Source organism: Momordica charantia (genome assembly GCF_013281855.1).
Source record: "Momordica charantia cultivar OHB3-1 chromosome 11 unlocalized genomic scaffold, Mcharantia_2.0 BLBB01000011.1, whole genome shotgun sequence".
NCBI lineage: Eukaryota > Viridiplantae > Streptophyta > Magnoliopsida > Cucurbitales > Cucurbitaceae > Momordica > Momordica charantia.
Genome location: NW_028275159.1, coordinates 10,896,135 through 10,923,334, shown reverse-complemented (window position 1 = coordinate 10,923,334; position 27,200 = coordinate 10,896,135). Strand labels below are relative to the sequence as shown.

The 27,200-nt window shown below is 33.1% G+C and overlaps 1 non-coding gene across 1 annotated transcript; it reads right to left on the bottom strand.

Annotated features, from left to right (window-relative positions):
• Positions 1–3,694: 3,694 nt before the first annotated feature.
• Positions 3,695–3,775, bottom strand: TRNAL-AAG (transfer RNA leucine (anticodon AAG)). Its single transcript has one exon. It is a non-coding gene; the product is annotated as a tRNA-Leu (tRNA).
• Positions 3,776–27,200: the final 23,425 nt, after the last annotated feature.

Genomic DNA, 27,200 nt, shown 5'->3' with positions numbered 1-27,200 from the left:
TTTGATTTTATTATTTTTCTCAAAAATGATTTTATTTTAAACAAAAGTATTTGTTTTTAAAGTTAAATTTGATTTTGTTTCCCCTTTTTTTCTCGTCAAAGCCCACTAACCATTGTTAAAAATGTTGATATCGATGAAAATGTCGAGGTCCCGATTTTACGGACATGTCGATATTGATGGATATTTCGAAAAAAATAATGGAAATTGTGGAAATTATTGGAAATTTTTTGAATTAGCAAATAAAACTTGAATTGTAGCTTAATTAGCCTATAATTGATTACCTTTAACCATTAAATGTAAGAATATGACCATTTTACTTATGAAAATGTCGATGTCGATGAAAAAGATTTTTTCCTTTAATGAAGATTGATGGAAATTATTTAAATATGTAAAGTAAACTTTAATTGTAAACTTTTGACTACTTCTTTAATGTTTTTTCATAATATGATTCATTTAGAAATGAGATAATTACTAACTTGGTTTTCAAATACATTTCTAAATTCTAATTAACTCATGCATGTTTATTTTTTACCTACTTCTCTTTTCAAATTTGAATTTACACATTTTTCAAACACATCTTCAAATCAATCATCAATCCAACTTTCCAATCAAATTTACACAATTTCCCAACACATTTCTAATCAATCATCAATCATGTGAGGTTGGATTTGATCATGTCACCTAACATGAGGACCATGGATCTCGGGTGGGTGGTGAGGGGATTGCTGCTATTAGTAAACCATTTTATAGACATCAAGATGCAAGATCTTACTCGGGACAATATGATGATAATTCATTAATCTCGAGTTATGAGAATAATGAGTATAAGCAATAACAGCATAGAAGAACAAAGTTATGGTCAAGGAAGTTCTTATTACTCTGGGTATGGTCAAATTGAATACTCATCTTATGGTTATGACTATCAACCTCAACATCAACCTCGTGATTGTGTCATTCATCCAAATTATCTACCAATGGGATCCATATGTGCTTTATATGAGTCATATTCTACTCATTTGAGCAACTACCTTCAAAACTTTCAGTCTAGGATGACTTGGGAGAACTATTGTAATTTATATCAAAGTTCTGAAGATAGTGCACTAGATCCTCCGAGGTCATCTTTTTGGTATTAATTAAGTTACTTATTCTACTCCATGTATCACCAGTATTTGTATATAATAATATTTTATTTTATAAAAATTCTAAGATTATTTCAATCTTTATATATGTCAATATTTCACAAATATTGTTCAACCGTGTAACTAAGGACTAGATTGAATTAGAAATAATCAATAAAGTAAATTCCAAATCTTATTAATATTAAAATGCGAATGTTTCATTGAATAGACTAAGATCACCATCATCGAGGTTATGAGAAATTATAGATTGTAGTGGCATAGTAGGAAGATGATGAAAAAGGAGAAGAGGGGAAAAAAAATGACACATCGACGTTTGAGTCGACATGTCGACATGTCGACGACATGGGGGTTAAATCGACTCCCCCCCCCCCGTGTCGATGTCGAGCGTGTCGACGTGTCACTCAACATTGTGAACATTGCTACTAACATGATATATATATATATAGGTTCTCTTCTTTCCACTCTCTCTAATTTACTTACTTTAGCATAGGTAACCGTTGATTTTTTAGTATTTAAAAGAAGATTTCATGCGACACAAAATAGACTGAAGAGATGGCATAAAACAAAGAACACAGGGGGAGAAGACAAGAAAACCTAGAGCTTTGTTCCTCTCTAGTAAAACCTTTCTCTCTCTCCAAATACTCATTTTCTTTTTTCTTTTTATTTTTTTTCTCTTTCTTTTCTTTCTCCCTCTACAACTCATCTTCCTCCTCCATTTTTTTCTTCCTCCCCAGTCTCAAGCCCCTCTCCCAACCTCACATCTCCGGTGACCTCCACGAACGGTGGTTGGACCAGAGCTGTAGTATCTCTGACAAATCAAATCGACGCTCAGCACCACTCCCACGACATTCTGACGACTGTCCAAATCTGCACCTCCACGATAGGGCCAACGTAGCGGATCGAAACTCCGACAGGGCGGCAGCAACACCCAAACGACAGTGAAAGATTCGGCAACTCCAAATAGCAATGACTGTCCACACAACAGGACTCGACAACAGCATTTTATTTTTTTAGGGTAAAAGAAACCATTTTCTTTCTAAAAAAAAGGAAATTTTTTAAATAAGTATTTTTTTTCCCTTTTTGAAAAAAAAAAGTAATAAATTTTCTGCCCAAAAATAAAATGAGTTATTTTTTTAAATTTGCAAAGTAAACAAAATTTGTTTAGAAATAAAAAAGTGTTTTTTTAAAAAAAAAAAAGGATTGAGTTTTAAAATGAAAGATTCTGTTTTAAGTTTTAAACAATTTTTTTTAAATGCAAAATGATTAAAAAGTTTTATTTTAAAATAAAGGATTTTGTTTTAAAAGTTAAGTTTTTTTCAAAATAAATTTCTTTAAAAAAAAAAAATTAAAGATTTTTTAAAATAAATTTTATTTTAAAATAAATTGCACAGTCGTAAAAAAATTTTGTTTTTTTAAATAACAGATTTCATTTAAATAAAGTTTGAAACCAAATTTGAACTCTTATGTTCCTTGAAATAAAAATATTATTTTTTTATTTATCATATTTTGTTTACTAACTAATTATTTCAAAAACTCCATTGACGGAAATTGAAACCTTTCAATATTCTCGAGCTGATCGATAAAATTTTCCTAATGGTCTTCGTGTTACTCATAATCATTAGTAAATATTTTATAATAAAGTGTGAATTAATAAAATATGAGACATTTAAATAAAAACCCAAAAATATTTTCTTTTGGATTAAATAATATAATATGATAATTTTTTACAAAATTTAGTAACCGTTTTCGAACGGGTGTCGTAGGATCCTAACACATTCCCTACGCTCAATCGATTTCTAAAAAAAAAAAAAATTGTTTTTCACAAACCATTTTTATTTTTAGGTGACCAATCATTCTGATGACGTTGCGACAAGGTTGAATTACTAATCAGTTTCATTCTCATCTCTCATCTCAACGGTAACTACATTTTTTTTTTAAACTGTAAAAATAATGCTAATTCGAAACTTATTAATGCTTTGAAAATTCTTACATATCAAGAGCGGTAGGTAGAAATTTTCTCATCTCTCATCTCAACAGTAACTACATTTTTTTTTAAACTGTAAAAATAATGCTAATTCGAAACTTATTAATGCTTTGAAAATTCTTACATATCAAGTTCAGCGAAGCAAAGCGCATGGCGCTGAAGTGAAGAAAGCTCAATAAACACAGACGAAGACGATGCAGGGCATAGCATAAATGAGACCGCTGATCATTTCATAAAACATATATGCTTGACCTTGATCGATGCTTTTTTTTGGGTGACTCACCAATCGACCCAGCAGTGATCGATGACAGAATGGTACGAACAAATCCAATGACTTGGATTTGGTAGTTCTCTATTTTCTTTTCTCTTTACCCCTTTTGATATCTTTCTAAATGGGTGTGCACCTCCAGATGGGCAGGGGCCGGCCTCCCACTCTCTTATGCAGCATTTATTAGCTTAGCTGAGTTGGGTGGATCGTGCAATAAGCCTCTCTCGACCCTCCCTTTCTCATACGTCTTTATGCGGTAGGTAGAAATTTTAATGTCATATATGTAGAAAAATTAAATTATGATGTTGAGAGTGGGATTTGAACCCACGCCCTTTCGGACCAGAACCTTAATCTGGCGCCTTAGACCAACTCGGCCATCTCAACTTTTGAGATAATTTTGAAACTATGTTACTAAACCAAAAACAATTGATTTTTTTTGGAATTCGATGATGTTATTATGATAGCAGACAATTGCAATACAGGACCTCCCGCTTTGATAATGACTCGTATGTACTTGTGTAGCACTGATATATGAATTTGGGACATATAAGACAAAAAGAGCTTAGGGGATTCGAACTTACAACTTCTTGGTTGGAGATATATGCCAATTACCGCTGAGCTATGCTCGTTTTGACAAAGACTTCATTAATTATTAAAACAAGCTCTGTTAGGCCAAAGGAAACTACCTGATATGCCTTCTACAAACATTATCTAATTGGGAAGGCTGTAAGGGCTAGTTTTAAACTTGCTACTCATCGATCAAAAGTATTATGAAATATATTCACTCTGATCTTTGGGGTCCAATAAGAGTAATGACTCACGGTGGAGTTAAATATTTCTTAACAATCATTGATAACTACTCTAGGAAACCATGGGTGTTCTTACTAAAGTCAAAAGATGAAAGATGAAGTTTTTGAAAATTTTATTGAATGGAAGACTTTAAATGAGAACCAACTGGTACTAAAATGAAATGAAATTCCTCATTACTGACAATGGCTTGTAATTTTTTAATGATAAGTTTAGTAATTTGTATAAAACTTCAGGCATTCAAAGACATCTCATTGTGGCAAAAACACAACAACAAAATGGACCAGTGGAGAGGTTGAAAAGGTCAGATGTATGCTCTCTAATATCTAATTGCGTTTGGAATCAAATTGATTCTAAATTATTGAAATTAATTTGTTGTTTGGATGTTCATGAAAAATGAAAAAAATACAATATTTATTATTATGCCCTTAATATTTTACTATTATACCCTTAATATTTTGTAGGATATTATATTATTAATGATGTAATAATTTAATGTCAAGGAGTAATTTCAATCCTGGAAAAAGAGGAATGATTTAATAAAATCAACCCAACAAAACTAAAACTTACAAATATCATCTTTATTTTAAAAAATAAACTAAAAAAACTTGAAAAAAGAAAAATCTACCGAACAAACATAAAACCAAACCACTAAACAAAAATGAAAACTAAATACACCCAGAAGGGAGGTTGGATGAGTATAAAGGTAGGCAGAGTGATAATCCTAAAATTTAAAAGTTAAATATCTATTTTTCTCCTAAAAATATAGGAATTTGTTAGAATCTCACAAACCCGACACTTTTGGAACGGAAAATAACCGGACTAAAAATATAATTTGAAACCATTTAGGATTTTAATTTTCTTAATTTATTATTTATTCAAACAAAAGGAAATATTTCAAAATAGGTTAAAATCGGATTTTGAAACCGGATTTCTTTTTGTTTTTGTCCCAGATTTTGACATTCCTCCGTTTTCCAACAGAAGCAGTTCGGTTAGGTTACCCCTGGTATCTGTCTCGTAATCTTCCTTCCTCTAATTTCAATATGAGCAATGTCTTCCTCCGTAATCGACAGATTGAACCTCCAATCTCATAGAGAATGTATTTTAGCAATAATACTAGTTGGACGCTAAGCCGAGATGACCTACTCGGCTATAACATAGGACTCCTCACCTTAAGAGTTTCGTCCCTGCAAGATCCGACGATAGAAGTGCGCCTCAGAATCAGCAACAATTTCTTCCATTCTATGTTAAATAGGTACGAAAATTTTAAAAATGAATCATAAGTCAAAGACCTGTTAGACATAAAATTGAATATTTAGGAGACTTAAGACCTATTAGACACAAAATTGAATATTTAGAATACTTGAGTCGATAAATCTATTAAACATAAAATTAAAATTTCAATGACTAAAATAGTTAACTTTTGACTCTGTTTACTCGAATGAGATTTAAAATCTTTTCATTCATTTTGATGCTATTTACTAAAATGTTTGAATAAAATCAATTGGTGAGACTCTCCTTGAACTTGAACATCACTCGGTTCATTTTCAAAAAATCTCTCTTTTCTAACTTTTTTTTATGTGTTGTTTTACCAGTTTACTCTTTCATATATATTCTATTTAAAATTCATAGCTATTAAACTTATTTTAAAAATAATACTAATTCGTAACTTATTCCAAGAAACAATGCTTTTTGAAAATTCCTACATACATGGCATTGAAATTCCTACCTGCTGACTTGGCATGTAGGAATTTTAAAATCATTGTTTTTTGAATAAGTTTTTAATTAGCATTATTTTAAAAAGAAATCTAGATATTAACAATATTAAAAAAAATCTCTTTCTTTGTTTAACTATTCCTCTTATAATTTTTATTATAATAAAAAATTATACTAACTTCTTTTTGTTATGCGATTTTATTTAATTTATAAATTATATAATTTTACTCTTTATACCTTAAATTTGTCCCTCTATTTTGAATTGAAATAAATAAAAATGTCTTCTCCTCTTTTTTTTTCCTGTAATTATACTAACTTTTTTTTTTGTTATGAGATTTTATTATAAAATATTGAGGGTAAAATCGAGCAGGACACGTGTTGCGCCTTTGCTCAATAACTCGAGGGTAAGTGCAAACGCACAGTGTCACAAGTAATAATATGGAAGTATTCAAGTTCGTCTCCACAGGGACTAGTTTTCTTTTAAAAACTAATTTGTAAACTGCTTGAATGAACAATCGGATTTGGGATAAAAATTTGGTGAATATGTTGGGAAACACAATTTAAAACACAAGGACTAAAAAGTCAACCCTCCTACTACTGATTGTTTAGTTCTAAAAAGATGAATTACACCTTCCAAATGTGCCCGTAATTAAGCTCAATTTATGCAAACTGGTTCAACTCCTATTCCATACCGCTTTTGGTGTTTATGCAACTCTAGAATACTAAATAAATCAAATCTCAACTTACGTTTAACGGGTAAGAAATCCTATGTCTAGGATCTTGTTTTAGTTCTTATTTCTAAGTAATTTCTCGTTTTACCTGGGTGAAATCCGTTTGACTCTAACATTCTCAGAATTAAATTCAAACTAATATGATTTAAACAAGTGGCCAATAAGAAAATCAACGGGATAAATTATATCAATCAAGATAAGCAAAGAGATCATAATACGTCGTGCTCACTGATAGATGTAATTTAAAATAGATGAACTAAATCATTCATAGGAGGGTTGAAGAAACAATTTAGCTACTCATGGAAGTGAAAGAAATGAAAACACAAGATAACAAAATAATGCATTTTAATTGAAGTTGGAAAGAAAGTACAAAATGGAACAAATTAAATTGCAGTAAAATAACAAGAGTAATTGCAGAAAAATTAATTGAAGAACAAGAACTTAAGAACTAAAGTTGATAATAAAGTAGAAAGGAAGAACAAAAGCATAGAAATTGAGATGTCTTGAAGTGATGCTTGGAAGCTCCTTTTATAGGCCATGGAGGTAACAGGATGTTGAGAAATGCATCGAAGGTTGGAACCAAATGAAGTTGTAGAGTTTTAAGAACTAATGACAAATTTTTGACCAATAATTTTGGACCAATTACATGGTCAAAAGTTGTTATTCCCATTTTGACAATCTAGACATCAAATGTGGCTGAAGCATTGTGAAGTTGGAACTTCCAAAGTAACTTGGCACTCATGCCTTTAGTAAGCTAGAAATTCTGGTCATGCGATATGTCTGACGCATTGTGATCATCAATCTTCACTTTTCCTTACAAAATAAGCATATTTACCCAATTTAGCCTTCATTTACCTATAACTGAATTCTAAAGTTCCTAATCATAAAATATGCACGTTTTTCCTAAATTATATGCATTAACATACATATTTCATCCCAAATAACCATAGGCCGTTCACGTCGTACACTGCGATGGCAGGGTGAAATGCACCTCTAATCCCATGGTACGAAGAGCACGCTGAGCCCCGCAACCTGCCAGTGGTAGGTGGCAGGCTCCAAGCCTGTAGGTGGAGGTACCATTCACCAATTGTCGGGAGCGTACAAGCCTGCAGGTGAGGCACCATTCACCAATTGTTGAGCGTGTGCTCCCATTAAGCGTCATACAGTGCAACGCATCCCTGCCATCCCAATCGTCGTCCTTTCTGGTCGGTCAGCCGAGCCTATAAAAGGGAATGACCCTCACCTTCACTAAGTAAGTGAAAAAACTGTCACTTATATCTAAGGTGACTTTTCCTATTCTCTATCCTTATTACTAGGGACACTAGGGCCTTAATCTAAGGCTTTAGACCAACTTGGCCATCTCAACTTTTGATAGAATTTTGAAACTGGTTTATTAAAATAGAAGTTGTAGATTCTCTTTATGCTCTTCTCAAGTTTTGAGTGTACTTAAGTTGATGCTCCCCGTTTCTGAATAGGTATTTGGGTGTTTTGGCATTCTGACTGTGTTTCCTTTATTGTGATTAATCGTCGTCATCATGCTCTCCACGTTAAACTTTTGATGGGTACCTTCCTAAGCCTCTTTATAACAATTTATGATAGTCATTCAACAAGGGACAAGATGCAAACTCTGACACTCCCTTAAGGTTGTAGCTCCCTTAAACATGATCCTTGACTATTGGTGTGGGACTTTAATGATATTCTAATGGGGAAGCTCTATTCAATCTAACTTTACATATTCCCTTCCTTGATATGTTGATTCACTGTCAATTTTTAGACCTTGGTATTTCAAACCTCTTTTCACTTGGAATGTCCTATTTATCCTGACTATAATTGTGTTTATGAGTGTCTTGATCAAGCTCTTGCAAATTTTAATTGACATCTTGCTTTCCCCAAAACTACTGTTAGAATTTTACTAGGGTTAAGTCAGATCATCATCCTACTATTCTAGATCCTTCCGATTTTCTACATGGCCGTTCAACCCTGAGACTGTTCCGCTTTTGGCAACTTGGAAAACCCACCACACCTTTTCGACTTGTCTCCAGCAGTCTTGGCCTCTTCTCGAACCTCACCCTACTTGCTTAACCGTCTTGCAAGACAAACGATTCTTCTTGCAATAGAGATGTTTTTCAAAGCATTAGTAGGAAAAAGAAGACAACTTTAGCCCAAATCTTTGGAATTTAATGGGCGATGGCTTGAGATCACAATCCCTTCCTTATTAGACTTGAGAGTGAGTCAATTAAGGATCTTGACTCCATTCTCCTTCAGGAAGAGATCACGTGGCTTTAACATTCTCGTTGCATTTAGATTCATTTTTGACATGAAAGACTTAGGTCCTGCTAATGTCATATTGAGTGTTAAATTGATTAAAAGAGATAGTGAATTTATATTGACTCAATCACATTATGTGGAACATTTATTAAAGAAATTTGATCATTTTGATTTGAGCCCTCTTTCTACCCCTTATGATCCAAATTTGAAGCTTAAAAAGAATATAGGGAACCTATATCACAGCATGAATATTCTCAAATAATTGGTTCACTGATGTATTTAGCTAATTGCACTAAACCCAATTTTGCATATGTTGTTAATAGGTTAAGTAGATATACTTGTAATCAAAGTGAATATAACTGGTGTGCTATTGAAAGGTTGTGCAGATACCTTAAAGGTACTTCTAATTTGGGTATTTGTTATAATGGATTTCCGTCAATAATAGCCAATTGGCCGATCTCTGAATTAGATGAAACTAAAACAACTAGTGATTATATCATTACTTTGGGTGGTGGTGCAATAGCATGGAAATCTACTAAACAAACATTAATTTCTAAATACACCATGGAAGCTAAACTTATTGCCTTAGACTTAACTAGTAAAGAGGCAGAATGGTTAAGAAGTCTAATTGTTGATATTCCTTTCTTTCTAAATGGTAATCCCGATGTGCCTTTACATTGTGATAGTCAAGCTACCATAGTTAAGGCTAATAATAAATCTATAATGGCAAAAGTAGGCATATCAGAATTAGACATAATTATATCGGGCAATTCTTATCTCATGGTGTGATTTCTCTTGACTTTGTCAGATCTGAAGAGAACCTAGCAGATTCGCTTACAAAAGGCTTAGCGCACAAGCGAGTTATTGAAGCATCGAGGGGAATGGGACTAAAGCCCATAAGATAGTCACCACAGTGGACACCCAATCTCAAAGATTGGAGATCCCATGAAAGAGGTTCAATGGGTAACAACAAAGTTGGAGTGTGACTATGGGAGCACTAGTTATAATAATGGAGGAATACTCCAAATCTCATTCCTATAGTGGTAGTGCTCATAATTGTGATGATAAATAAAAGTTAAACTCTGAATGAAACTAAGGCATATATTATGCAAGGTGTTGATCACAAACAACCCTAGAAGGTTTTACCTAGTTGTGATGGGGTCGCCACAATAGGTGTTTGGGCTACACCTTAAAACATTCATGAAAACAGGATATGTGCGCATGACCGTCTAAGGCGCAAAACTGACTAGAATTCTAAAATTGCTTGAACTATGTGTAAGAGGAAATTTGACTCAAAGACCTAGTTCAAGACTTAGTTCACTATGGTTCTTTCAAATGTACATTTACTTACACTAAGTGAAGGTTCAAACCCAAAAGGTACCTACACCTATTACATAATTAGAATGCTCATTTTTTCCTCCAAGATGAAAACAAACTTGTGTTAAACTTTTAGAAAATCTTTAATTATGTGGGGGATTGTTGGAAAATTAAGATTTTCTAAGTTTGACTAATTGGTTATACTTTTATTAGAAAGATCGTATGGTATTTCCTCATGCCATTCTAAATTTTTAGTCTCTCCAAATACTATAAGAGGGGTAGTAGAGGGGAAGTAAATACAAACTTCGTATCTTCTACTCCAAAACCTTTATTTTGTCTTTACATGAGTATACAAGTTAAGTGGGATTCGTGAGAGAGCTTAGCTGTACACAAGATCTCTTGGAGGGTGTTGTATCCTAGGAGTACAGTGCCGAACAACTCAGTGCAAGTGGGGCAGATCTTCTCTAAGGACAGAGTTCATCAATATACAGGCTTTCTAAAACCCTTTATTTTCTTATTAATATTATTTATTCATTGATTTGTTGTTGTGGTTGTGTGTTAAATAGAATTCTTGTTTCATTGAGTTTGGTTCTGTTTATTTTTTCTAACAATGCGTGTGCGTGCGCGCACGCACACACACACTCATCCACAGGCACACACTTGCGCCCAACACACGCACAGAAACATGTGCATTAAGGCCATTAATTAACTTTATAAATCAATTCTAAAATGCTAATACTGTCTTAATCATAATTAGGGGTTTGTAAAAAAAAAATCTTAATTAGGGGGGCATCGTACAAGTACAATAGCGAGAGTGCAATTGAGAGAAACAAAAGAAAAGAAACAGAAAATGGTACAAAATATAAAGTAATGGCGCATGCATTATACCCCAAGTTCAAAATGTCGATGTCGAGGTTTAGATTTTAGGGACACGTCGATGTCGACGGATATTCTTGGAAAAATCACGAAAATTGTGAATATTGATGCAATTTTTTTGAATTAGTAAATAAAACTTTAATAGTAACTTAATTAGCCCACAGTTGATCACTTTTGATCATCATATCTAAATATATAAGTAATATACTTGTGGAAATGTCGTTGCGATGATAACGTTGGAACAAAATTATTTATACATACATTAAAATTATTTGAATTGGTAAATTAAAATTATTGTTGCTTGATTATGTTTTTTTTTTTTTTTTTTGTGCAAAGGATATATAGACTTTAGTTGCGTAATTGAATAAGATAGGTGAAATATCAATAGATATAAAAGATAAAATAATTGTAGGAAATTTGAAAAAAAGTTTTATTATATACAAAGGGTGGTAATATAATTTGATTAATACTAAAAATATGATATATTTTCTTTTAATTCAAATAAACATACATGAAAACATTTATTTGAAACAAAAGTAAACTAAAACATTTCGAAAATAAAGAAAATTGTACTAAAAAAAGAAAAGAAAAAAAGTTTAAAAATATTATATTGATGACACGTGAATTTCACTAGTGTGGGAGGGGTGAGACTTGAGTTTTAACTAACAACAGTCCCACATCGATCAAGAACATGAAAGAATGACCGCCACCCCCTATTAAAAGATAACCTTTCCTTCAAATTTCCCTTTCTGTGTTTGGTGGGCCGCTGAAATGGGCTTTCTTTCAGTGGTTGAAACCAAAGCCTGCATGAAAAGTTAAAATTTTTTTAACATTCATTTACGAAATTTCCGACGATATGTCGAACTATAACGAAATGTCGGCGATATATTGCAATATCAGCGATATTTGGATAAGAAAGATATTGATCTTTTCTTCTCTTTTTCATCATCTTCATTCTTATTCGGGAGATTTTCCCCCTGTCACGTGGAAAATAGAGAAATGTCCAACAGACGAGTTCATCCCCAAGTATGCTAACTTCTTTTTGTTACGTGATTTTATTATAAAATATTGTAAACTTTTATTGATAAATAATTTGTCCATCTATTTTGAACTGCAATAAATAAAAATATCAATACTCTCTTCCCAACTTTTTGCATTTTATTTTTGTTCAAAAATGAAAATTAGATTATGCTGTGAGTGGGAAATGAACTTATGACTTTTCAAACCAAAACCTTCATCTAACACCTCAGAACAACTCAACCATCTCAATATTTGCTTTACTTCTGAAATTATTTTAATAAAATTAACACTATTGATTCTGTTTGCAGTAGTTTCTCAAGTTTTGAGTGTACTCAAGTTGATGCTATCTATTTTCGAGGAGGTATTTGGGTGTTTTGGCATTCTGATCACCGTTTTTCCTTTATTGTGAGTAATCGTCATCATTGTGCTCTCCACTTTAGACTTTTGATAGGTACGTTCCTAGGCCTCTTTATAACAATTTATGGCAGTCCTTCAGTAGGGGACAAGATGAGACCTCTAGCATTCCCTTGAGACTGTAGCTCCCCCAACTATGATCATTGGCTTTTGATGGGCGACTTTAATGATATTTTAACGAGGAAAAGCTCCATTCAATCTAACTTTACCTATTCCCTTCCTTGATACGTTGAATCACTACCAGTTTATAGACCTTGGTATTTCAGACACCTTTTCACTTGAACCGTCCTATTTATCCTGATTATGACTATGTTTATAAGTGTCTTGATCAGGCTCTTGCAAATTTTAACTAGCATCTTGCTTTCCCCTAAACTTCTATTACAGTTTTACCAGGATTAAGTCAGATTATCATCCTATTATTCCGAATCCTTCCAATTTTCTACATGGTTGTTCAACCGAGAGAATGTTCCGCTTTATGGCCACTTGGCAAACCCACCGCATCTCTTCTCGAAGCTCTCCCTACTTGCTTAGCCGTCTTTCAAGACAAATGATATTCTTGAAATAAAGATGTTTTTCAAAGCATTAGTAGGCAAAAGAAAACAATTTTAGACCGCATTTTTGGAATTCAACAGGAGATCCTTTGAGATCACAATCCCTTTCTTATTAGACTCGAGAATGAGTTAATTAAGGAGCTTGACTTCATTCTCCTTCAAGAAGATCAGATCACGTGGATTTAACGTTCTCTTCGCAATTGGGTTCATTTTTGTAGATTGCAATGCAAAGTTTTTCAACACAAAGGCTATCATTTGCTCGAAAGCGGAACCGTATTTGATTCTTTTAAAGGCTCGAATGATGATTTGATTACTGATAAAAGAACTCTTGAAGGACATTGTTTTTCGTCATTTTCAGTTTGTTTATGGTATTTCAGTTATTGGGATATGCTTAAATTCTCTCTTACTTTTCACCTTTCCCCTTGATGCAAAGAGTAATTTGTCTCAAGCCAAGAGCCAAAAGGTGTATATATATGGGTCATCCAAAAGGAGTAAAAGGATATAAATTGCGGTCTTTAGGAGAGAATAAGTGCATAATCAGCAGGGACGTTAGTTTTAATTAAGATGTTATGCCATGGAAATCCTCTAAAAAGAATATCGTAAATGATCGCGTAGAAAATGAAGATTTTGAGTTTGAGCTTATGTTACCAAGTGCCAGTAGTATTCAAGCTCAAAATTTGATCTTTCCCGAGTCAACTGAGTTACAAGGGAGTGATTTAGTTTTGTAGAAGAGGGTGAAAATACTACACCATCTAAAATTAAGGAAATTAATCATGGCAAATTTGAAATTTTGACCCCTCCCATGATTCACTTTGGATTTATGACCCCATTCTGAAAAAAACTAATCTATGACCTCATTCTTCCTTATTTATTAATAATTTCATAATTTTTAAATGTGAAATTAGCGTAGTACCCTCGTGTTTCAAAATCAACATCTCCCCCTACAAATCTCTTTCCAATCTTTATTCCCCACAAATCTCTCACAATAATTAATTACAACCCTAAAAAATCTAACTGTTAAGAAAAATATCTAACTCAAGTAGTAAATTAAAAGTTTAATATGGAAAAAATAAAAAACGTACATAATTACATAAGATTTGTGTGAATTTAATTACAAAAAAGTCAAAGATTACAAAAATCTCGGGCCAATATTACATTAAATGTTCGAGATTTAATTGAAAACAATAGGGCTAAGAGGAGAGAGAATGCAAAAAAAAACTGAAATTGGAGGATCCCGGATCGAGATCGGATCCCAGTCCGAGATAGAAGTACTCGGTCCGGGATTGAAGGATCCCGGACCGAGTTACTTTTCGGTCCAGGATCCTCCAATCTCGGATCGGAATCCTCCAATCTCGATCCAAGATCCTCAATTTTTAGTTTTTTTTTTGGATTAGTACATAGATGGTCTATTTAGGAGTCCTAATTACATAAAAGGATGGAAATGTCTAGAATTTACACTTTTGTCTAAAATAATTCCCAAATTAGATGGTACCCATAATGAAAATTACTAATATATCCATCATAATATTAAATCATTAATAAAATATAAAATTGGTAAATAATTATTAAAATATACCAAATCCCTAAAATTAAGCTAATTCAAATTTTCCAAAACAGAAATTCCTAAAACCCCAAAATTTCGTAACCTCTTACATCTCCCTCGATATTCTTTCACCGCTCCGACCGTCAGCCTTCGTCTCCTCTGAAGCATCTCGTCGATGTCGTCGCAGCTTCTACTCTCCGACCGTCGGGCTTCCACTCTCCGGCAGCTTCTTCTACTTTGTTTGCAGAACATTTCACGGCGCCCTCCGTCGCATCTCATAGGGCAACATCGTCGCGGTTCCTTCGTCTCCAGTGGCTCCGTCGGCTCCATTATACGGTAAGATCTAATTTCATCTCCGGCCTCCGTCGCATGAGCAATTCAGTCCGTCAGTTGCCCTTATACTATAGTTTATGCTATATTTTAGGTTTCAATTTTGGACAGAATCTCTTGCTCTCTAGTTGCCATTATACCGTAGTTTATGTTATATTTAGGTTTCAACTTTGGACTGAATCTCTTGCTCTCTAGTTCTATCGTTTATAATAGTGTATATTTGAGTATATATAATATAGTGTTTAGAGTAGGATATATAATATATCTCTAGTCTTAAGCATCTCGATATATACCAGTGAATCTATCATTTATTGTAACAACAATTCAAAGAATTAGAACCCGAGCATACAGACCACTTTCCATGGAAAAGGTATTTGGTTTTCTAGTAATCACAGAGGACTTTCGGTATTACATTGTTCTTGCTAACTGGAAGAATTTTAGCTAGAGTTTATACGAGTATATTTTTCTTTATTCGTTTGTTTTGAATAATGTATATGTAGGGATATATAGTGTTTAGAGTAGGATATATATTATATTTCAAGTTTTATGTTTCTCGATATATACACAAGGATAAATTTTATATCTCAGAAAGTTTAGTATATGTTATATCGGATATATTGTATATTCAATATGTTATACTTTATACCATGTCTTATAGAATTTCAATATTCGCCGAAATATTGGCAACATCAATCGAGTGATGAAATTGACCAATTGATGGTATACCATTTGTCTATCGAACTTGAAGTATTAATAGGCATGCGGTCTAATACGTTGGAAAGACAATTTCTACAATCGACGACTAAACTACAACATTGAACGACACAATTAAAAATGATGTTGTATAACTAATGCACATCATTGTCATCTGATATTTTCATGTCCTTCTTAATAAACTGAGTGGTTCCAATGCAAGAAAAGACATCAGGATAATCAGAACTACCTACCAATCACAATTGTTCCATTATATCTTTCATCAAATTGACATATGACATTTTTAGATGTATAATTAGTTCTAACACTTTGTATTCCATGTAATTATCTCTATCGTTCCAAAACCCACTATGAAACATGCTCACGGTAATAGAAGTGCTACCTACATGACATTTATAAAAGTACATTTAATTACGTGGTTATAAATTATATCTTACTTAAAGGACGTTTATACATAATGTTAATAGTAGATTTCAAGAGTACAAGTAGATTCTAAACTCATATTTATGTACTAATCTCTATCTTATAATAACGAAACAAGATGAACATAATTTACATCCATATATATGAATAGCTAAACTGTAATTTAAAACAAGAAAATAAAATTCATTTATAACACCAAAAAAATAAACTGCAATCGTAAGAAATAAAAGGAAGTGCAGTAATAATAATCTGTAATCATAAGAAATAATAAAACTATGTAATTGTTCACGACGTGAATGACAGTGGAAAAAATGTATTAAAAAACACAATGGTTTTTGCTTGGTTGTGGCGTGCAAACAACATACTGTTCTTTTTTTTTTTTTTGAACAAGTGCGGATGTGAGAGGCGTGCAGAAAATGTAGAAAAAATATTTTACCATTTCGAAAAATTGTAGCACCGTGCACCGTAGCAGAAATCGATTGTGAAAAAGCAATGTAGCACCATAGAAGTGAAGGAAGATGTATGAATGAGAAGAAAAATCGAAATAGCACCGAACAGAGAAGAAAATCGGAAAAAATGGGGATGATGAGATTTGAATATTTTTTTAATTAATAATATTGGTAAATAAAGCAAATCAATCTTTTTGAGAGATTTAGAGGAGTGAATTAAGGAATTTAAATTGACAATTAATATGGGCCCACATTTATTAAATGATTGTGATATTAATTTATGGAAATAACTATTTTATATTTAAAAAAATTAAAATCTCTTAATAAATGAAAATTCAATAAGTAGGGGTAAATTCGGAATTAAATTAAAATCTTACCTACAAAAATGTAAAAGTGTAAATATATAAAAATTTAGACATTTATGTAAATAAGGTTCTAAAACAGTCCTCCGAAGATATTATCTCATTTTTTTTTTGGCATTATCTCCCCCTCTTAGCTCTTACTGTCAATTAAATCTCGGGCATTTAATGCAATTTTGACACGACATTTATGAAATCTTAATTTTTTTTAATTAAATGCGGACAAATCTTATGCATTTATTATTGGATCATACAAATCTTTTTTTCACCCTAATTTAATTATTTGAGGATTTAATCTACAGATTTTTTTGTGTGGATTCGTTTGTTAATTAATAAATTAATCCATATTAGATTCAAAATTTAAAAAAAAATGGTAAGAGTTGAAAGAAGATATTGATGGATAATTTTACTTAAAATAAACAAGGATATTTTGGTAATTTTATAAAGACAAAAAGTGGAAAGGGGTCACAAATTAGAACAGGGTTACAAATTAGGTTTTTTTAAAAATGGTCAAAAATCCAAATGAGTTATATAATTGGGTTAGAAACCTCAATTTATCAGTAATCATCTTGATGACTATATTGACTAGAAACAAAGGGAGAATAATCATTTTGACTACTATGAAAATTATAATTTGGTAGGTTATACTTTTAATTGTCTTGGAGAGAATTTTCAATCAAAACTCAGCTCGTATAGAGAAGCAATTAGATTCAAAGATTGTAACATTTGGATTGAAGCTATGGAAAAAGAACTTGAATCTCTGCATAAGAATGATAACTGGAAACTTATTGAAAAAGCAGCAAATTAAAAGATTATATACTGTAAATGAGTTTATAAAATAAAACTTTGGCTAAAGGGCTTTGAAAAACCAAGAAGGCAAGATTAGTAGCCAAAGGCTTGGTATTGACATTTACTGACGTTTTTTCTCCCATACTTCCATTAGGATTTTAATCTCTTCAACTTAATTTATAACTGCAACAAAAGAATGTTACTACAGCTTTTGTGTATGGTATTTTGGATGAGGATACATATACACATAACAACCACCAAGATTTATTGAAGTTGGGAGGGAGAATTTAGTATGACATCTCCAAAAGTCCATTTATGGCTTAAAGTAGTCTCATGCCAACGGAATAAACATTTTGATTCCTTAATTGTTTCCAATGGTTTTGCGAAAAGTAGTTTTGATGGTTGTGTTTACAAGAAATTAATCACTAAGACGGTTTTCGTCCTACTTCTCTTATACGTAGATGATATTCTTATTGCTTCTAGTCATACTTCTGAAATTCAAAAGTTAAAAATACAGCTTGGAAAAATATTTGATATGAAGGATTGAGGTAAAGCAAAATGCATACTTGGCATGGAAATCTCTCGTGATAGAATGAGAGACACTTTGCCCAATTTTTACGGGGTTCACTTTAACAAAATAGTGAATAAATTTCGCTTGCAAAAGATGTAAAGATTCCATTGGCTCAACATTTTAGACTTTCTACTTCACAATCACCGTCAACTAAGGTTGAGAGTGAAGAACTGCGACTAGTCCTTTATGCAAACTTAGTTTGCAGCCTTGTGTATGGTATCATAAACTGCAAACCTGACCTTGCTCATTCCTTGAGTATGATAAGCCAGTTCATGTGCAACCCCGAAAGGCCTTAATCGGAGGCATCAAAATTGGTGATGCGATATTTGAAGGTATGAACATGAAGGGATCGGATCCCACAGTGGAAGCTCGCGAACGCATGTGATTCGATCTTGTCTTAGAATTACAACAAAGAAAAGACATTAGCATGAGTAAAAGGGAAGTTAGTGATACATACTTTGAAGACACATCTTCAGTGTAGACACCAACGCCACCACAAAGTCTTCCGCGCTATCTTTTGGATATTAAGAATTTGGTTTGTTGGAACCGTCTTATAATTGAAAGGAAAATTGAGAAATCGAGAGAGAGATTTTCTCCCATTTTCTATTTCTCTTTTTTTTTCTCTTCCTTTTCTTTTATTTTAATTAAAACAATTTTAATTAAAATAATAATTAATTATATCTTATTTAATTAATTAAAAAAAGAATTATTAATTAAATTAAATCTAATTTAATTTAACCAAATTAATGTATCACATTAATTTAATTAAATCATTTTCAATTAAATTAAACTTAAATTAATCAACTATATTAGAATCAATTTCTAATATCCATCTCTCCCATAATTTTGAATCCAATTCAAAATTAACTTTATATTATAATGTATCAACATACATTATATTAATTGCATCTCATACAATTAACCTTAATTCCCTTTAACTAATTTGAACAATTCAAATTCTTTTCAAGACTAACTGTTCTTAACTATCCTTACGAGCTAACAAGGGGACCTAATGGAACTACAAATTGAAAGCTCCAACAATAAGAGATTAATTGATGAAACTCATTACCATATTAATCAAATCACCCCACTAAAGATCCACAGTTGCACTCTTCTCATTGTAGAATATTTTGCATCCATGGATTTTGTGGTAAGTCAATCCTTCACGAGTGTTCGTAGCCACAGCTGGGTCAAATTACCGTTTTACCCCTATGTTACATCTTATGCCTTAAGTACCGCTGATCCTCTAATGAACAACCCGGTTATGGTCCAACCAATAACCGGAAGTCCCTCTCGGACCAGTGAGAGGGTGGGCCCCTTGTTCAAGTCCCGGAGTCAGCACTTAAGAGAACACTCTTGAAGGCTCGAGTGATGATTTGATTACTGATAAAGAACTCTTGAAGGACATTGTTTTTCGTCATTTTCAGTTTGTTTATGGTATTTCAGTTATTGGGATATGCTTAAATTCTCTCTTACTTTTCACCTTTCCCCCTGATGCAAAGAGTAATTTGTCTCAAGCCAAGAGCCAAAAGGTTAAATATATATATGGGTCATCCAAAAGGAGTAAAAGGATATAAATTGCGATCTTTAGGAGAGAATAACTGCATAATCAGCAGGGACGTTAGTTTTAATGAAGATGTTATGCCATGGAAATCCTCTAAGAAGAATATCGTAAATGATCGCGTAGAAAATGAAGATTTTGAGTTTGAGCTTATGTTACCAAGTGCCAGTAATATTCAAGCTCAAAATTTGATCTTTCCCGAGTCAACTGAGTTACAAGGGAGTGATTTAGTTCAATAGGGTGCAGAAGAGGGTGAAAATACTACACCATCTAATATTAAGGAAATTAATCATGGCAAATTTGAAATTTTGACCCCTCCGATGATTCACTTTGGATTTATGACCCCATTTTGAAAAAAATTAATCTATGACCCCATTCTTCCTTATTTATTAATAATTTCATAATTTTTAAATGTGAAATTACCGTAGTACCCTCATGTTTTAAAATCAACATCTCCCCCTACAAATCTCTTTCCAATCTTTATTCCCCACAAATCTCTCACAATAATTAATTACAACCCTAAAAAATCTAACTGTTAAGAAAAATATCTAACTCAAGTAGTAAATTAAAAGTTTAATATGGAAAAAATAAAAAACGTACATAATGATTTGTGTGAATTTAATTAAAAAAAGTCAAGATTACAAAAATCTCGGGCCAATATTACATTAAATGTTCGAGATTTAATTGAAAACAATAGGGCTAAGAGGAGAGAGAATGCAAAAGAAAACTGAAATTGGAGGATCCCGGTCCGGGATCCTCCAATTTCAGTTTTCTTTTGCATTCTCTCTCCTCTTACCGGGATCGGATCCCAGTCCGAGATAGAAGTACCCGATCCGGGATTGAAGGATCCCGGACCGGGATTGCAGAATCCCGGATCGGGTTACTTTTCGGTCCAGGATCCTCCAATCTCGGATCGGAATCCTCCAATCTCGATCCAGGATCCTCAATTTTTAGTTTTTTTTTGGCATTATCTCTCCCTCTTAGCTCTTACTGTCAATTAAATCTCGGGCATTTAATGCAATTTTGACACGACATTTATGAAATCTTAATTTTTTTTAATTAAATGCGGACAAATCTTATGCATTTATTCTTGGATCATGCAAATCTTTTTTTCACCCTAATTTAATTATTTGAGGATTTAATCTACAGATTTTTTTGTGTGGATTCGTTTGTTAATTAATAAATTAATCCATATTAGATTCAAAATTTAAAAAAAAATGGTAAGGGTTGAAAGAAGATATTGATGGATAATTTTACTTAAAATAAACAAGGATATTTTGGTAATTTTACAAAGACAAAAAGTGGAAAGGGGTCACAAATTAGAACAGTAGGGTCATAAATTAGGTTTTTTTAAAAATGGTCAAAAATCCAAATGAGTTATATAATTGGGTTAGAAACCCCAATTTATCAGTAATCATCTTGATGACTATATTGACTAGAAACAAAGGGAGAATAATCATTTTGACTACTATGAAAATTATAATTTGGTAGGTTATACTTTTAATTGTCTTGAAGGGAATTTTCAATCAAAACTCAGCTCTTATAGAGAAGCAATTAGATTCAAAGATTGTAACCTTTGGATTGAAGCTATGGAAAAAGAACTTGAATCTCTGCATAAGAATGGTAACTGGAAACTTATTGAAAAAGCAGCAAATTAAAAGATTATATACTGTAAATGAGTTTATAAAATAAAACTTTGGCTAAAGGGCTTTGAAAAACCAAGAAGGCAAGATTAGTAGCCAAAGGCTTGGTATTGACATTTACTGACGTTTTTTCTCCCATACTTCCATTAGGATTTTAATCTCTTCAACTTAATTTATAACTGCAACAAAAGAATGTTACTACAGCTTTTGTGTATGGTATTTTGGATGAGGATACATATACACATAACAACCACCAAGATTTATTGAAGTTGGGAGGGAGAATTTAGTATGACATCTCCAAAAGTCCATTTATGGCTTAAAGTAGTCTCATGCCAACGGAATAAACATTTTGATTCCTTAATTGTTTCCAATGGTTTTGCGAAAAGTAGTTTTGATGGTTGTGTTTACAAGAAATTAATCACTAAGACGGTTTTCGTCCTACTTCTCTTATACGTAGATGATATTCTTATTGCTTCTAGTCATACTTCTGAAATTCAAAAGTTAAAAATACAGCTTGGAAAAATATTTGATATGAAGGATCGAGGTAAAGTAAAATGCATACTTGGCATGGAAATCTCTCGTGATAGAATGAGAGACTTTGCCCAATTTTTAGGGGGTTCACTTTAACAAAATAGTGAATAAATTTCGCTTGCAAAACATGTAAAGATTCCATTGGCTCAACATTTTAGACTTTCTACTTCACAATCACCGTCAACTAAGGTTGAGAGTGAAGAACTGCGACTAGTCCTTTATGCAAACTTAGTTTGCAGCCTTGTGTATGGTATCATAAACTGCAAACCTGACCTTGATCATTCCTTGAGTATGATAAGCCAGTTCATGTGCAACCCCGAAAGGCCTTAATCGGAGGCATCAAAATTGGTGATGCGATATTTGAAGGTATGAACATGAAGGGATCGGATCCCACAGTGGAAGCTCGCGAACGCATGTGATTCGATCTTGTCTTAGAATTACAACAAAGAAAAGACATTAGCATGAGTAAAAGGGAAGTTAGTGATACATACTTTGAAGACACATCTTCAGTGTAGACACCAACGCCATCACAAAGTCTTCCGCGCTATCTTTTGGATATTAAGAATTTGGTTTGTTGGAACCGTCTTATAATTGAAAGGAAAATTGAGAAATCGAGAGAGAGATTTTCTCCCATTTTCTATTTCTCTTTTTTTTTTCTCTTCCTTTTCTTTTATTTTAATTAAAACAATTTTAATTAAAATAATAATTAATTATATCTTATTTAATTAATTAAAAAAAGAATTATTAATTAAATTAAATCTAATTTAATTTAACCAAATTAATGTATCACATTAATTTAATTAAATCATTTTCAATTAAATTAAACTTAAATTAATCAACTATATTAGAATCAATTTCTAATATCCATCTCTCCCATAATTTTGAATCCAATTCAAAATTAACTTTATATTATAATGTATTAACATACATTATATTAATTGCATCTCATACAATTAACCTTAATTCCCTTTAACTAATTTGAACAATTCAAATTCTTTTCAAGACTAACTGTTCTTAACTATCCTTACGAGCTAACAAGGGGACCTAATGGAACTACAAATTTAAAGCTCCAACAATACGAGATTAATTGATGAAACTCATTACCATATTAATCAAATCACTCCACTAAAGACCCACAGTTGCACTCTTCTCATTGTAGAATATTTTGCATCCATGGATTTTGTGGTAAGTCAATCCTTGAGGAGTGTTCGTAGCCACAGCTGGGTCAAATTACCGTTTTACCCCTATGTTACATCTTATGCCTTAAGTACCGCTGATCCTCTAATGAACAACTCGGTTATGGTCCAACCAATAACCGGAAGTCCCTCTCGGACCAGTGAGAGGGTGCGGCCCCTTGTTCAAGTCCCGGAGTCAGCACTTAAGAGAACACTCATCTACTTACCCTAAAGTCGGGAAGGAGTGAATTTCATCTTGTGTAGTTATGTTCTTAGCACCCCACTCTGTCTCATCCCCAAAATGGTAGGCATATTAAGTCGGCGACTCGGACCACTCTCACCCATACAAATCAAAGGACGAACCCTAACAGGCAGGAGTCCATAACACACTCAGGATTGAGATCGAGTTACTTAGTCATCCTATTGAAATATTAATCTATTAGCTAACAGTGTTACAACTAAAGATTAATTATTTCGCGGTCCGGTCTTATACAAACTCATTGTATAGGATACCCTCACTCGCATGTCTCCACACGAACGACCTGGATCAAGTAATTTGTAACTATTACAAAGTGGGCCGTATCCATAGTGTTACCAGGATAAGGTACCCAACCTTGTCCATAATCTATAGACCCTTTATGTTACTACTGGAACATTATCCACCTGTATATCGAATATATATTGTATATATATACACTGTGTATCAAATATATACGCTGTATATTAAATATATATTGTATATGTGTTATATACCGTTCCAGTTACATGACATAATCTTAGAAGTTAGTTTATTGGATTTTGGTTAATGCAATTCTATCAATAACAACTTTATTGAATCAATATTTGTTTTATGTTTACAAACCACGAGTGAACAATGGTTGATTTATACTAAAAACAACTCATTGTCTATTTGCTTAGAAGGTTTTGTCGACTCAGAATATGCTGCAGACCTTGACAGAAGACATTACCTTATTGGCTATATTTTGACATTGTTTGGAAATGTAATATACTGGAAACTGAATCTACAAACAGTAGTAGTCTTGTCCTCAATAGAGGCATAATACATAGCCGTATCAAAGACTCTGTCAAAGAGGATCTATGGCCAAGAGCCAATATTTTTTAAATGTACAATGAATAGTGTGAAAATGTAATTAATCACTATGACAGTCAGAGTGCACTTGCACTATTGAAAAGTCCCACGTATCAGGACAAGACGAAACATATTGATGTTTGTTTTCACTTTGTAAGGCTAGTAATTTAAGAAGACAGAGTACAACTTGAAAAAATCAATACATCTTTTAGTCCAGTTGATATAATAACAAAAGCATTGCCTACAGAAAGATTATAATTTCTATGTGAAATTCTAAAGTTGTACTAAGGCTAATTATACAATCAGTGCTTTTTGAATCAAAGTCAGTTCAATAAGGATCTTTATTTTCATGGAATAAATATGTATATCAAGAGGGTGATTTGTTAATTGTTATTGTATATACTTCAAAATATTCTACTACTGCGTGCTTGTCATTAGCTTAATTAGACAAGCCACTTTATAACTAATTATCTCATGTAGCAATTGGGTTTCATTATGTTGTATATAAGCAATGAATTTGCCCCTTACTATAGCCGATTTGTATGCATTTATCCTTTGAAGATAAAAGAGTGACACACTTTCTACATTTAATCATTTTAGTACTATGATCAAGACTTAATTTGGCAGTCATATTAAAGTATTGCAGTATGACAATGGAGGAGAATATACACGAGTGCATCAGTTATGCTGAGTTAGGGATACAGTCTAGATTTCGTGCCCATACACTTCTGTACAAATTGGTCGAGCTAAGCGTAAACATCGCCATATCATCAAGACTGGTCTCACTTTGATAGCTCAGCCTTCGTGCCTCTGAGTTTTTGGTTGAAGGCCTTCCTAACATCAACCTTATTAATCAACGGTCTTTCTTCCCTTTAGTGGTTGATCTCCAATTGAGTTATTCATACAATGGGTCTTAACTTCAGTGAGTTGAGAATATTTGGGTGTGCAACGTTATCCCTTTTTATGCCCTTACCATACTCAAGTTTCAATTTTGAACTAACAAGTGTGTTTATCTTGGCCCAAGTCCAACTCATAAGGGTCATAAATGTCTCAGCCCATCAAGAAAAGTCTTTATTTCATGACATGTTCAATTCAATGAAGTTGATTATCCTTTTGCTTCTAGCAATGGGCTCCAGCAATCCACTTTGTCTGACGGTTTTTTATCTCATTCCACCATTGCTCCAATCCTCCACACATGGTTAAGTAGCTTGCCTACTCTTTAGCCCGCTACTCACCCACCACCCAACACACCCTAACCGCTGGTGCAAAATTTACCCACGGCCCACAACTCACACCCTGCTAGCCCGCAAGGGCCAACAATCCATCAAACATCACCTCCACAACCACGACCCAATAATCCAGAAATCCCTACCTCCACCCCCACAGATTGGTCGATAACAGAAATGTTAAGGTTACTTTTGTTATTGATAACTTTCCAAAAGAGAGTTGTTGTAGTAATTATTTGGGTAACTATGTGCAAGATAGTGAAGTTGTGTGTCTAAATTTGCTCAAAGGAGTGACGGCTTGAATGAAAACTAGAAGAGCCATGTCTTAGTTCCTTGATCTGAAAATTAGGCATAAGCTCCTTCTTAGTTCCCCTATTTTGGCTCTTGTGTGCAAGAAATTAAGCTGAATAATTGAATCGATGGGAGCGCACTTGAGCTAAAAGGGAGCACAGGGGCGTTGTCGAGCCAAAGCGTATAAAGCTGGAGCAACCGTATGCAACAGCATATGATCACAGTGCAGTAATTGACCCACAAGAGAATTTTTACCACGCTCGTACAATGACCAGTTGGGTACCCTAAAATTAGGACTCGATATAAATAGGAAATGGTCCTCCAGCCAATAGACACACATATTCCAAGAGAGAAAATATTCCTTACGTGGTGCTGAAGACAAGAAGAGACCCATTTTTTGGTAGAAAGCTGACGACAAAGGCTAGAGCTGCTGGTTTCGTGTTTTACTGGCAACCTTTAAGAGCTTGTCTTGGTTTCTTCTTGAAATGGGTACCTCTTTTATTTACCCATTGTATTTCTCCCCTCCCATGAACTAAACCTCATTTTCGAGGGAGATTCCATGCTTTAATTCATGAATAGCAACACTTTAGTTGATTTTGTGTGCTAATAAATAAAGCTGTGACAATATTTTCGTCTTACTGATTTTTGTTGGCCAGTTCTATCAATTGGTTAGCTCTTGTATGATTTGGAAGGATATACAGGCAGCGTTAATAGCTCTATTTGTGGATTACCTACTTTTCTTTTGTAGATTTCGTGGATGCTTAGGAATAAGGTCCCTTAACTATGCTTAAAAACTGTTTTTTATTGCTTGGGTATTTAGCAATAGAAGTTGTAGATATTCATGTTTGGGTGTCTCGGAGGAGAACCACGTCGGTTTGAGCATCAATCATGATCATATGCTAGAGTGTAGGCTGTCAGTCAATGAAAGTTAAAGGGATCTCCCTCGTCTTAACCTCATTTCTGTTTTCTTCTATTTCGCCTTCTGTGTTAAAGCTTTTCTTGCCCCAGCATCTATTAGGTGGTATCTTCTCCTCTTGGAGTCATTTGTTTACATTTTTATATTTAATCATTTATATGTAGCAACATACTACTAGATATTATTTTATTTTTGTATATTTGATATTCTTGAGCACAAACTAAAGTTTAACACTTAGTCCCTCTGGATTTCGACCTTGTTATACAACAATTGACGAATATAGTGGACACTTGCACTTGCAATCACCTCAGTTGTGGGAATCGCAATAGCTACTCCCATCTGGAAATCAGTAATGGATTTGGAGTATAATGCTCTTATGCAAAATCAGACTTGGACCCTCGAATACGAATTCAAAAATACAAACAAATATTTGTTGAATCAAATATAAGATAAATAAAGGAAATGAATAAAGAAAACTTTAAGTGTTTTTGCTGATAA